The following is a 10,000-nucleotide window of genomic DNA, read 5'->3' as shown; positions in this document are numbered from 1 at the left end:
GTGGAGGAGGAGGAGGGAGGAGGGAGTGGAAGAGGTGATGGAGGGGGGATGGAGGAGGAGAAGGAGGAAGGTGGAAGGAGGTGAGTGGAGGAGGGGAGGGGGAAGGGAATAACGAGGATGGAGGAGGAGGAATGGGATAAGGAGGGTGGAAGAGGTGAGTGGACAGGGGGTGGAGGAAGAGGTAGGAGAGGGCGAGGATGGAGGAGGGGAGAGAAGGAGGGCGGAGAAGACAGAGAGGGTAGGGATACAGGAGGAGGGGGACAGTACACAGGTCACTACGACGACGCTACAGCACTGCGCAGTCCCCCTTGTGACCATAAACATCCAGGGTTATTATGATCAAATTGGCTTTTTAGTTCCCCCGAGCTTAGTGGGTTGGAAAGGACCCGCGGTTCGCTAACCCTCTCAGCCCGCCGCGATTTTTTATTAGTCTTATTATTCTGTCTATCTCTCTCTTTCTCTATCTATCTATTTATCTATCTATCTATTTGTTTGTTTATTTATCTATCTATTTGTTTATTTATTTATTTATATATCTATTTATCGATCTATCTGTCTTTCTGTCTGTATGTCTATCTATCTATCTATCTATCTATCCTTCCATCCATCTATCTAACTATCTATCTATCTATCTAATCTATCTCCTCTATGCATGTCCCTCTTTCCTCCCTTACCCTCCCCCTCTTTCTCTCTTTCCCCCTCTTTCCCTCTCTTCTCAGCTCTCCCCTTCACTTCATCTTTCCCTCTCCCTCTCCTTCCCTCCTTCCACTCTTCCCCCTCTCTTTCCTTTCTTTCCCTCCTCCCTCCCTCTCTTCCCTCTTCTCTATTCTTTCCTTCCAACCTATCCCTCACAATTTCCTTTCCCCCTCAAGCTCTCTCCTCCACTCTTTCCCCTCTCTCCTCTCCTCTTCCCCCTCTCCTTCTCTCTCCTTCTCTTCCCCCTCCTTCTCTCTCTCCCTCTCTTCCCCCTCTCCCTCTCTCCCCTATCTTTCCCCCTCCGCCTCGCCCTCCACCCACTCCCCCTCTCCTTCTCTCCCTCTCTTTCCCTCCTCTCCTTCTCTCCCTCTCTTCCCCCCTCGCCTCCCCCTCCACTCCCTCCCCTCTCCTCCTTCTCTCCCTCTCTTCCCCCTCTCCCCCTCTCCCTTCTCTCCCTCTCTTCCCCCTCTCCCCCTTTCCACTCCATCCCCCCTCTCCCTTCTCTCCCTCTCTCCCCCTCTACTCCTTCTCTCCCTCTCTCTCTCTTCCGCCCTCTCCTCCTCTCCCTCTCTCTTACAACTCCATCTCTCACTTTCTCATAAGAGTGCGTGATCGACCTCCGTGTTCCCTGACTGAGTAAATTCGCTTTGTGGTTCTCTCCCATCTCCTTCTCTCCTCTCTCCCCCCCCCCACCCTTCGCTCCTCCCCTCTCCCTCTCTTCCCCCTCTCCTCCCCTCCCTCCCTCTCTTCCCCCTCTCTCCTCCTCTCCATCTCTCTCCCCCTCTCCTCCTTCTCCTTCTCTCCCCCCTCTCCTTCCCCCCTCTCCTCTCCCTCTCCATCTCTTCTCCCCTCTCCTCCCCTCCCTCTCTTCCCCTCTCCTCCCCTCCCTCTCTTCCCCGCTCTCCCTCTCCATCTCTCCCACCCCCCATGACTGAGGTAAATTCACTTTGTGGTTTCTCCTCCATCTTCCTTCTCTCCCTCTCTCCCCCCTCTCTCTCCCCCTCCTCTCTCCCCCTCTCTCCCCCTCTCCCATCTCTCCCACCCCCCACATGACTGAGTAAATTCACTTTTGTGGTTCTCCCCCATCTCCTTCTCTCTCCCTCTCTTTCCCCCCTCTCTCCTCCCCTCCACTCCCCCTCTCCTCCCTCTCCCCCTCTCCTTCTCTCCCACTCCCCTCTCCCCCCCCTCCCTCTCTTCCCCCTCTCCCCTCCCTCTACTCCCCCCTGACTGAGTAAACTCACTTTTGTGGTTCTTCCGCTTCGTGAACGACGAACGTCAGCGCCGAGGGAGTGAGGGCGAGAACGGCTAGTCATCCACGGATCGTTCTAGCTTTCGGGGAACGAGAGTGAGGGTGATCTTAGCGTGAGAGTGAGGGAGCCGTTCTGTGGCCGGGTGTATCAGGTACTTCTATTACGTGGGATGATTGTGATTGTTGCTTCTGATTTTGCTGATATTACTACTGCTGTTACTAGTACTAATGCTACTACTACTACTGTACAACTACAACTGCTACTACTGTTACTACTACTACTACTACTACTACTGTTACTACTACTACTACTGTACAACAACTACTACTACTACTGTTACTACTACTGCTACTACTACTACTACTACTACTACTACTACTACTACTACTGTTACTACTACTACTACTGTACAACTACTACTACTACTACTGTTACTACTACTACTGCTACTACTACTACTACTGTTACTACTACTACTACTACTATTACTACTACTGTACAACTACAACTACTACTACTGTTACTACTACGACTACTACTACTGTTACTACTACTACTACTACTATTACTACTACTGTACAACTACAACTACTACTACTGTTACTACTACTACTACTACTACTACTACTGTTACTACTACTACTTCTACTATTACTACTACTGTACAACTACAACTACTACTACTGTTACTACTACTACTACTACTACTACTACTGTACAACTACTACTACTGCTACTACTACTACTACTGTTACTAATACTTTTACTATTACTAATTCTATTATCACTGCTGCTGCTAATACTACTAGTACTACTCTCGCTGCTGCTTCTTTTGCTGTTACTACTATCTCTAAGACCATTTTCTGATCAAATTCAAGGTTACTCCAATTATTATCATATGCTACGGTTATTAAGATGTTCTTTTGAAAATGACATGACAATATTAGGATGAAAATGACATGACAATATTAGGATGAAAATGACATGACAATATTAGGATGAAAATGACATGACAATATTAGGATGAAAATGACATGACAATATTAGGATGAAAATGACATGACAATATTAGGATGAAAATGACATGACAATATTAGGATGAAAATGACATGACAATATTAGGATGAAAATGATATGTTTGAAGTAAAAGGACTTTGTCTTTCATTGAACAAGTGTACATTATATAATTCTATGATTTTATGATTAATAGACATGGGACTTACGATAATGAAGTAGAACGTAATTGATAGAATAAATTATCAGCCTTGTACGTATGTAATGTGATCTAATTACATTGCATACTAACACTTTCTATTCTACAATCATCATCTCAATATACAACAATCATTTCTTACAATCAATCTTTAGTGGACGAAGCTTCTGCACTAATGCATATATAATATCAGTTCGAAAATGGCGCAGGAAATGCAGTAAGTGCAGCTGCAGCACCGGGGGAGGGGGGGGAGGGGGTGGGGGGTAGAAGCATAAAGTAATTCATAAAAGATAAATTCCTCCACTTGAAAAGGAAACTGAAATGTAGTACCGTATTTGTGTGTATTGTATATGATCGTTCGTCTTGAAGAAAGAATGTGTATATATACATCCGTGTATGTATATATATATATATATATATATATATATATATATATATATATATATATATATATATATATATATATATATATATATATATATATATATATATATGAAAATGGAACTAGCCATAATGAGAATTAAATATAAGCGTATCAAAAATAAGCTTATTTTTAATTCTCATTGTGGCTAGTTCCATTTTCATTTTTGTGTTCACGTGATTGTGTTTGTGTTTATATATAAATAAATAAATAAATATATATATATATATATATATATATATATATATATATACATATATACATACCCATTTCAGAAGGGGCAGAGAGAGCGTGCAGGAGAGCCAGCGAAGGCATGAGGCGGCTGCATGTCAGGTTAATAATGCGGTCGGGTCATTAGCGAGGGTAATTGTGCAGTTACCGGAGGAACTCTGTAGTTAGCTCTATTGGAGGAACTTGCAGCTAATGATGACCGATGTACGAGCTTTATCATCTTCGGAGTGTTATTAATTTCCTGGATTCGTGTTTTTTCTACATCCATCTTGGTTATGTGGGAGTAATGGATGTGTACATTAATGGAGAAAAAGGAGGAAAAGGAAAATATATTTAGGTCAATAGAAAAAGAAAAAAGGGAAAAACGTTTGTCTTTTTTTATTTGTATCCTAATCAAAGCAAACTACTGCTAGGTATTATTAGAATCAAAATTATCATATTCTTATCATTTAGATTCGAGACTTGTTTACCTGCAACTTCTTTACCTGTGATTTGTTTAAATTGTTTACATATTTGTTCTTTTCTAATTGTTTATCCTTGCTTTGTTTATATGTAATTTGCTTACATATTTGTTTTTCTACTTGTTTACCTGTGTCTTGTTTCTTTTCTGCAACTTGATATACCTGTGCCTTGTTTACATGCAAATTAATTACATATTTTTTTCCAATAGCTTATTTACCTGTGATTTCTATTACTACCACTTTTTCCCCGTTTGTTTACCTGTGATTTGTGCAACATTTTCGTGCAGTTTATTCACTCGCTTGTTGATCTGCAATCTGTTTTGCTACACATTCCCCTGCTATTTATTCACTTGTCTGAGATTGAAGTCTTCGAACAATTAGCTGACAAAATATTACGATTTGGAAGCTTCATTAACCGAGAAGGAAAATAGTTAAACAGATCACGTATTGGCGATGTTAACGAGGAATATGTCTCGTTGGACAAGTGGCCGCGCGTTTTAAATATTAATCACTGTATTAATCATTGTTGCATCATATATAACAAGTTCAACAAGAGGTTCAATTAAGGTTTGATGGTCAGGTTTTGTCTTTTGTATCTCGGATTTGTACACGTGCACGTACGCGTGGATATGCACGAATATGTACGTTTGTGTGTTTAATGGTATGTGTGTACATTGATTTATCTGTGTGTGTTTATTGGTTGGATTAAATATATATATATATATATATATATATATATATATATATATATATATATATGCGTGTATGTTTGTTTATATATAGAGAGAGAGAGTTGTTTGTTAATATATGTCTAAAGGAGATAGAGAAACATATAAACAGATGAATTTATGGACAGGGAGAGAAAGACAAAAGACAAATAGACAGGCTAAAAGAGAGAGAGAGAGGGAGAGAGAGAGAGAGAAAGAGAGAGAGAGAGAAAGAGAAAGAGAGACAGAAACTGCGAGAGAGAGAGAGAGAGAAAACGAAAGAGGGAGAGCGAGACAGAGAGCGAGAGAGAGAAAGAGAGACAGAAACTGAGAGAGAGAGAGAGAGAGAAAGAGAGAGAAAGAGAGAGAGAGAGAGACAGAAAGAGAGAGAAAAAGGAGGGGGAATCTAAGACTTACCAGACCCAACCATTAGAGAGAAAAAAACCTTACCCGGAAAAATAACAAATACTTACCAACCCTCCATTCCTGACAAGGAAACAACACACCCAAAAATAACAAATACTTCCCCTCCTTCCTGACAAACAACCAATTAGCCAAGAAATAACACCGGAATTTCACCCCAAATAACCAAAACACCTAAAAGAGCAGCAAAATTGTCTACGTAGTGACTGTGCCTTGAGGTATGGTGGCTGGACGCGCACTACACACTCCTGGCAGTACACGTGGACAGGGAACCAGTGGGTGAGGAGGAGGGAGGGGAGGAGGAGGACGAGAGGGAGGAGGAGGAGGAGGAGGAGGAATGGGAGGAGGAGGAATGGGAGGAGGAGGAGGTAGTGAGTGGATGTAGGAGGAGGAGGAGGAGGAGGGAGGAGGAGGAAGAGGAGGTAGTGGTGGTAGTGGTGTAGGAGGAGGTGGTAGAGGGGTAGGAGGAAGAGGAGGGAGGGAATGAGGAGGAGAAGGAAGAAGTTTAGGAGGAGAGGGAGGAGTAGAAGAAGAAGAATGAGACGTAGAAGATATAGGGGACATGTAAAGGCATTAAGGAAGAAGAAAGAGAAGGAGTAGGAAAAGAGAAAGCAGCAGCAACAGGAGGAGGAGGAGGAGGAAGAAGAGCAGTCGCAAGAGAAGGAGGAAAGGGAATGAGGAGGAGGTACGGAAGAACAGAAGGAGGAAGAGGAAAGTGAATAAGGAGGTGTGGAAGAACAGGAGGAGGAGGAACAGCAGGAGCAAGAGAAGAAGGAAAGGGAATAGTAGGGAAGTGTGGAAGAACAGGAGGAGAAGGAAAAGCAGCAGGGGAAGGAAGAAGAGCAGCAAGAGAAGAAGAAGAAGGAAAGGGAATAATAAGGAGGCGTAGAAGAACAGGAGAAGGAAGAAGAGCAGCAAGAGCAGAAGGAAAGGGAATAAGAGGGAGGCGTAGAAGAACAGAAGGAGGCGTAGAAGAACAGGAGGAGGCGTAGAAGAACGAGGAGAAGGGGGAGGGAGGAAGGGGAGGCGTAGAAGAACAGGAGGAGGAGGAGGTGAGGAGGCGTGAAGAACAGGAGGGGAGGAGGCGTAGAAGAACAGGAGGAGGGGGGGAGGGGGAGGGGTGGAAGGGGAGGCGTAGAAGAACAGGAGGAGGCGTAGGAAGAACGAGGAGAAGGGGGAGGGAGGAAGGGGGAGGCGTAGAAGAACAGGAGGAGGAGGAGGGGGGAGGGAGGAAAGGGGGAGGCGTAGAAAGAACAGGGAGAAGGAGGAGGAAGAGGGGGAGGGAGGAAGGGGAGGCGTAGAAGAACAGGAGGAGGAGAAAGGGGAGGGAGGAAGAGGAGGCGTAGAAGAACAGGAGGAGGAGAAGGGGGGAGGGGGGTAGCAAGGGACGGGAGCCAGATGACGCGACCCTGGCCTCAACAACAAAGAAGTGCTGGGCAAGAGGGACCTACTATATGCCCTGGGGGGGGGGGTTCCAATTATGTCCCGATGTGCGATACTTTAATTGCTTTTTACTGTTATTCTTTATCGTGTGTTCATTTAATTTATTTCTTCTTTATTTCTTTATTTATTTTTTGTTTCTTTTATTCGTTTATTTGTTTGTTTATCTTCAGTTTTTCATTGATTTGTTTGTTTACTATCGTTTGTTTATTTGTTCTTCACTTCTTTCAATTTAACAAGAAATAAAGAAAAAACAAATAACAAAGCAGGAGAAAAATATTAAGAGAACATTCTGTAATACATCATCCCACCGTCGAGAGAGAGAGAGAGAAAGAGAGAGAGAGAGAGAGAGAGAGAGGGGGGGGGAGAGAGAGAGAGAGAGGGGGGAAAGGAGAGAGAGAGAGAGAGAGAGAGAGAGAGAGAGAGAGAGAGAGAGAGAGAGAGAGAGAGAGAGAGAGAGAGAGAGCCCCCCACACTTAACAAAGACCTCCATCCGTCAACACTCGGCAACAACAAGGTCATTACCATGGCGACACGATGGAGGCGACCGAACCAGAGCTCCATTTTCACGAAGCGTCTCACACACGAGGAAGTTCCCTTGGTCGTCCGAAGCTCCTCCAGCAGAGCGGTTTTTGTCACGACGTTGCCAGCTCTGACGGAGGAGAGCCCCCAGTGACGGAGGAGCCCCCAGTGACGGAGGAGGCCCCAGTGACGGAGGAGGCCCCAGTGACGGAGGAGGCCCCAGTGACGGAGGAGGCCCCAGTGACGGAGGAGGCCCCAGTGACGGAGGAGGCCCCAGTGACGGAGGAGGCCCCAGTGACGGAGGAGGCCCCAGTGACGGAGGAGGCCCCAGTGACGGAGAAGGCCCCAGTGACGGAGGAGGCCCCTGGGGTCATCTTGACCTAATCTCCGGGTTTTTCTTCGTGTCCTTTAAGCGTTTATTGAGGGTTTTGACTGTGCTTGGGTCGTGTTCGCAGCTATGGGATTGGCGTGATTACAGAGACAAAAGGGAGAGGTATTGCGTCACAGTGACCTAATCAAATTGGTAAGAGATCCCCATACACACCGATTAGTGTAGTGGTGGAAATTGATTAAAAAGAGAGTGGGGAGAGGGAAGAGAAAGAGAGAGAGAGAGAGTAAAAATGAAAGAAAGAGAAAAAAAATGAAAGAGAGAGGGGGGTAGGGAAGAGAAAGAGAGAGAAAAAAATGAAGGAAAGAGAGAGAGAGGGAGAGAAAGAGACAGACAGACAGAGCCAGAGATAGAGGGGGGAAGAGAGAGAAAAAAAAATGAAAGAAAGAGAGAGAGAGACAAGAAAGGTCAGATTTTAACCTACGTATATACCACCCCACTTCACCACGAAGAAGGCAAAAATCCCTCTCACAGCCACCATACCCGAAACAAATCGACTCACATCAAGCTTTTTAATTCGCGCAATTTCTTCTTCTCTCCCGCTAGATAAGAAGGGCGTTTCGACTTGGTATCTCAGGGGCGTTAGTAGCATTACCCTGGGACGGAGGCGGCTCCCAGGGCTACTGGAGAGGTGAGAGGTGAGCCAAGGACAATAACTCACATCTATGGACGTCGGGGTGATGTATTGCGCCCACAGGGGAAAGAGGACTAGGCCTATTAATGCGGGCTGTGTTTCCTTTTTATTTCGTGATATTTTTTTTTTACGGTGGCGGATTTTTTATCTTTCTTTTTTTTTGTGTTTTTTAATTTCTGTCTGTCTCACTGTTTTTCTGTCTCTCGTTTTTTTATTCTCTCTCTCTCTGTCTCTCTCGCTCTCTCTCTCTCTCTCTCTCTCTCTCTCTCTCTCTCTCTCTCTCTCTCTCTCTCTCTCTCTCTCTCCCCCTCTCTCTCTTCTCTCTCTCTCTCTCTTTCTCTCTCTCTCTCTCTCTCTCTCTCTCTCTCTCTCTCTCTCTCTCTCTCTCTCTCTCTCTTTCTCTCTCTCTCTTTCTCTCTCCTTTCCCCCCTCCCTCCCTCCCTCTCTCCCACCTTCCCTCCTTCCTCCCTCCCTCTCTCCCTCTTCCCTCCCTTCCTCCCTCTCCACTTAAACCCTGTTCAAACACGGAGACAGCACCACCCTCATTATTCCGGCAGAGGTGACAACATCCATCAAAAATCCGGCACATATTGGAGGCCAGACACGTCACCCGGCAGTCCCAATCCGACCGCCCTGATGGCTCCTCGTTCTGGCGGCTTGCTAGGAGCTATTACAGTCGTCCGTGAGGGAGGAATAGCCGAAGAAATTGGAGGAGGAGGAGGGAAGAAGGAGGGTGATAGGCCTAGTTCCCCTGTGTTAGGTCTGGGGAGTGTCCGGAGTGAGGGTTTCCGAAGCGTCCGATGATAAATTGCTCTGTCGCGATTAGGTTTTGTTGTTTTTTTTATATCCTTTTTTTTATCTTCGTCTTGCTTCTTTTTTTCTCTCTTTTTTTGCATTGTCTTGGAAGACTGTCAAGCCAGACTCCACCGCAATCAAGAGCAATTCATCTTATGTCAAGCGGCTATTAAGCTGGGTGAACTGCATTTTTTTTTTTTTTTTTTTTTTTTGCGTGGGACGGCGAATGTTAGAAATGTTAATTGCAACATACTTTGGTTTTCTTATCGTTTTTAGGGTCAATGATACTCGAGTTTCTATACCGTGTATTTGTAATTCGGATTCTGTTTTCCTTGCATTCCGTCTCCTTCTCTTTCTATCTTTTATTTGTTTATCTGTCTCTCTCTCTCTCTCTCTTTCTCTGTCTGTCTGTCTGTTTCTCTCTCTCTCTTTCTCTGTCTCTGTCTCTGTCTCTGTCTCTCTGTCTCTGTCTCTGTCTCTCTCTCTCTCTCTCTCTCTCTCTCTCTCTCTCTCTCTCTCTCTCTCTCTCTCTCTCTCTCTCTCTCTCTCTCTCTCTCTCTCTCTCTCTCTCCCTGTCTCTGTCTGTCTGTCTGTCTCTCTCTCTTTCTCTCTCTCTCTTTCTCTCTCTCTCTCTTTCTCTCCCTGTCTCTGTCTCTGTCTCTGTCTCTCTCTCTCTTTCTCTCTCTCTCACTCTCTCTCTTCTTTTTCCCCCTTCTGCATTTCTGCTTTGTCTTTCTCCTCTCTTACCGCATATCTTCAGATAAATATGCCGTTTTCCTAATGCCTGGCCCATTACGTAATATTTTTCCTCTTAATAGC

This window comes from Penaeus vannamei, chromosome 24 (assembly GCF_042767895.1).
Source record: "Penaeus vannamei isolate JL-2024 chromosome 24, ASM4276789v1, whole genome shotgun sequence".
NCBI classification, from domain to species: Eukaryota; Metazoa; Arthropoda; class Malacostraca; order Decapoda; family Penaeidae; genus Penaeus; species Penaeus vannamei.
The sequence above is the reverse complement of the archived record's forward strand: the minus strand, read 5'-3'. Positions refer to the sequence as shown.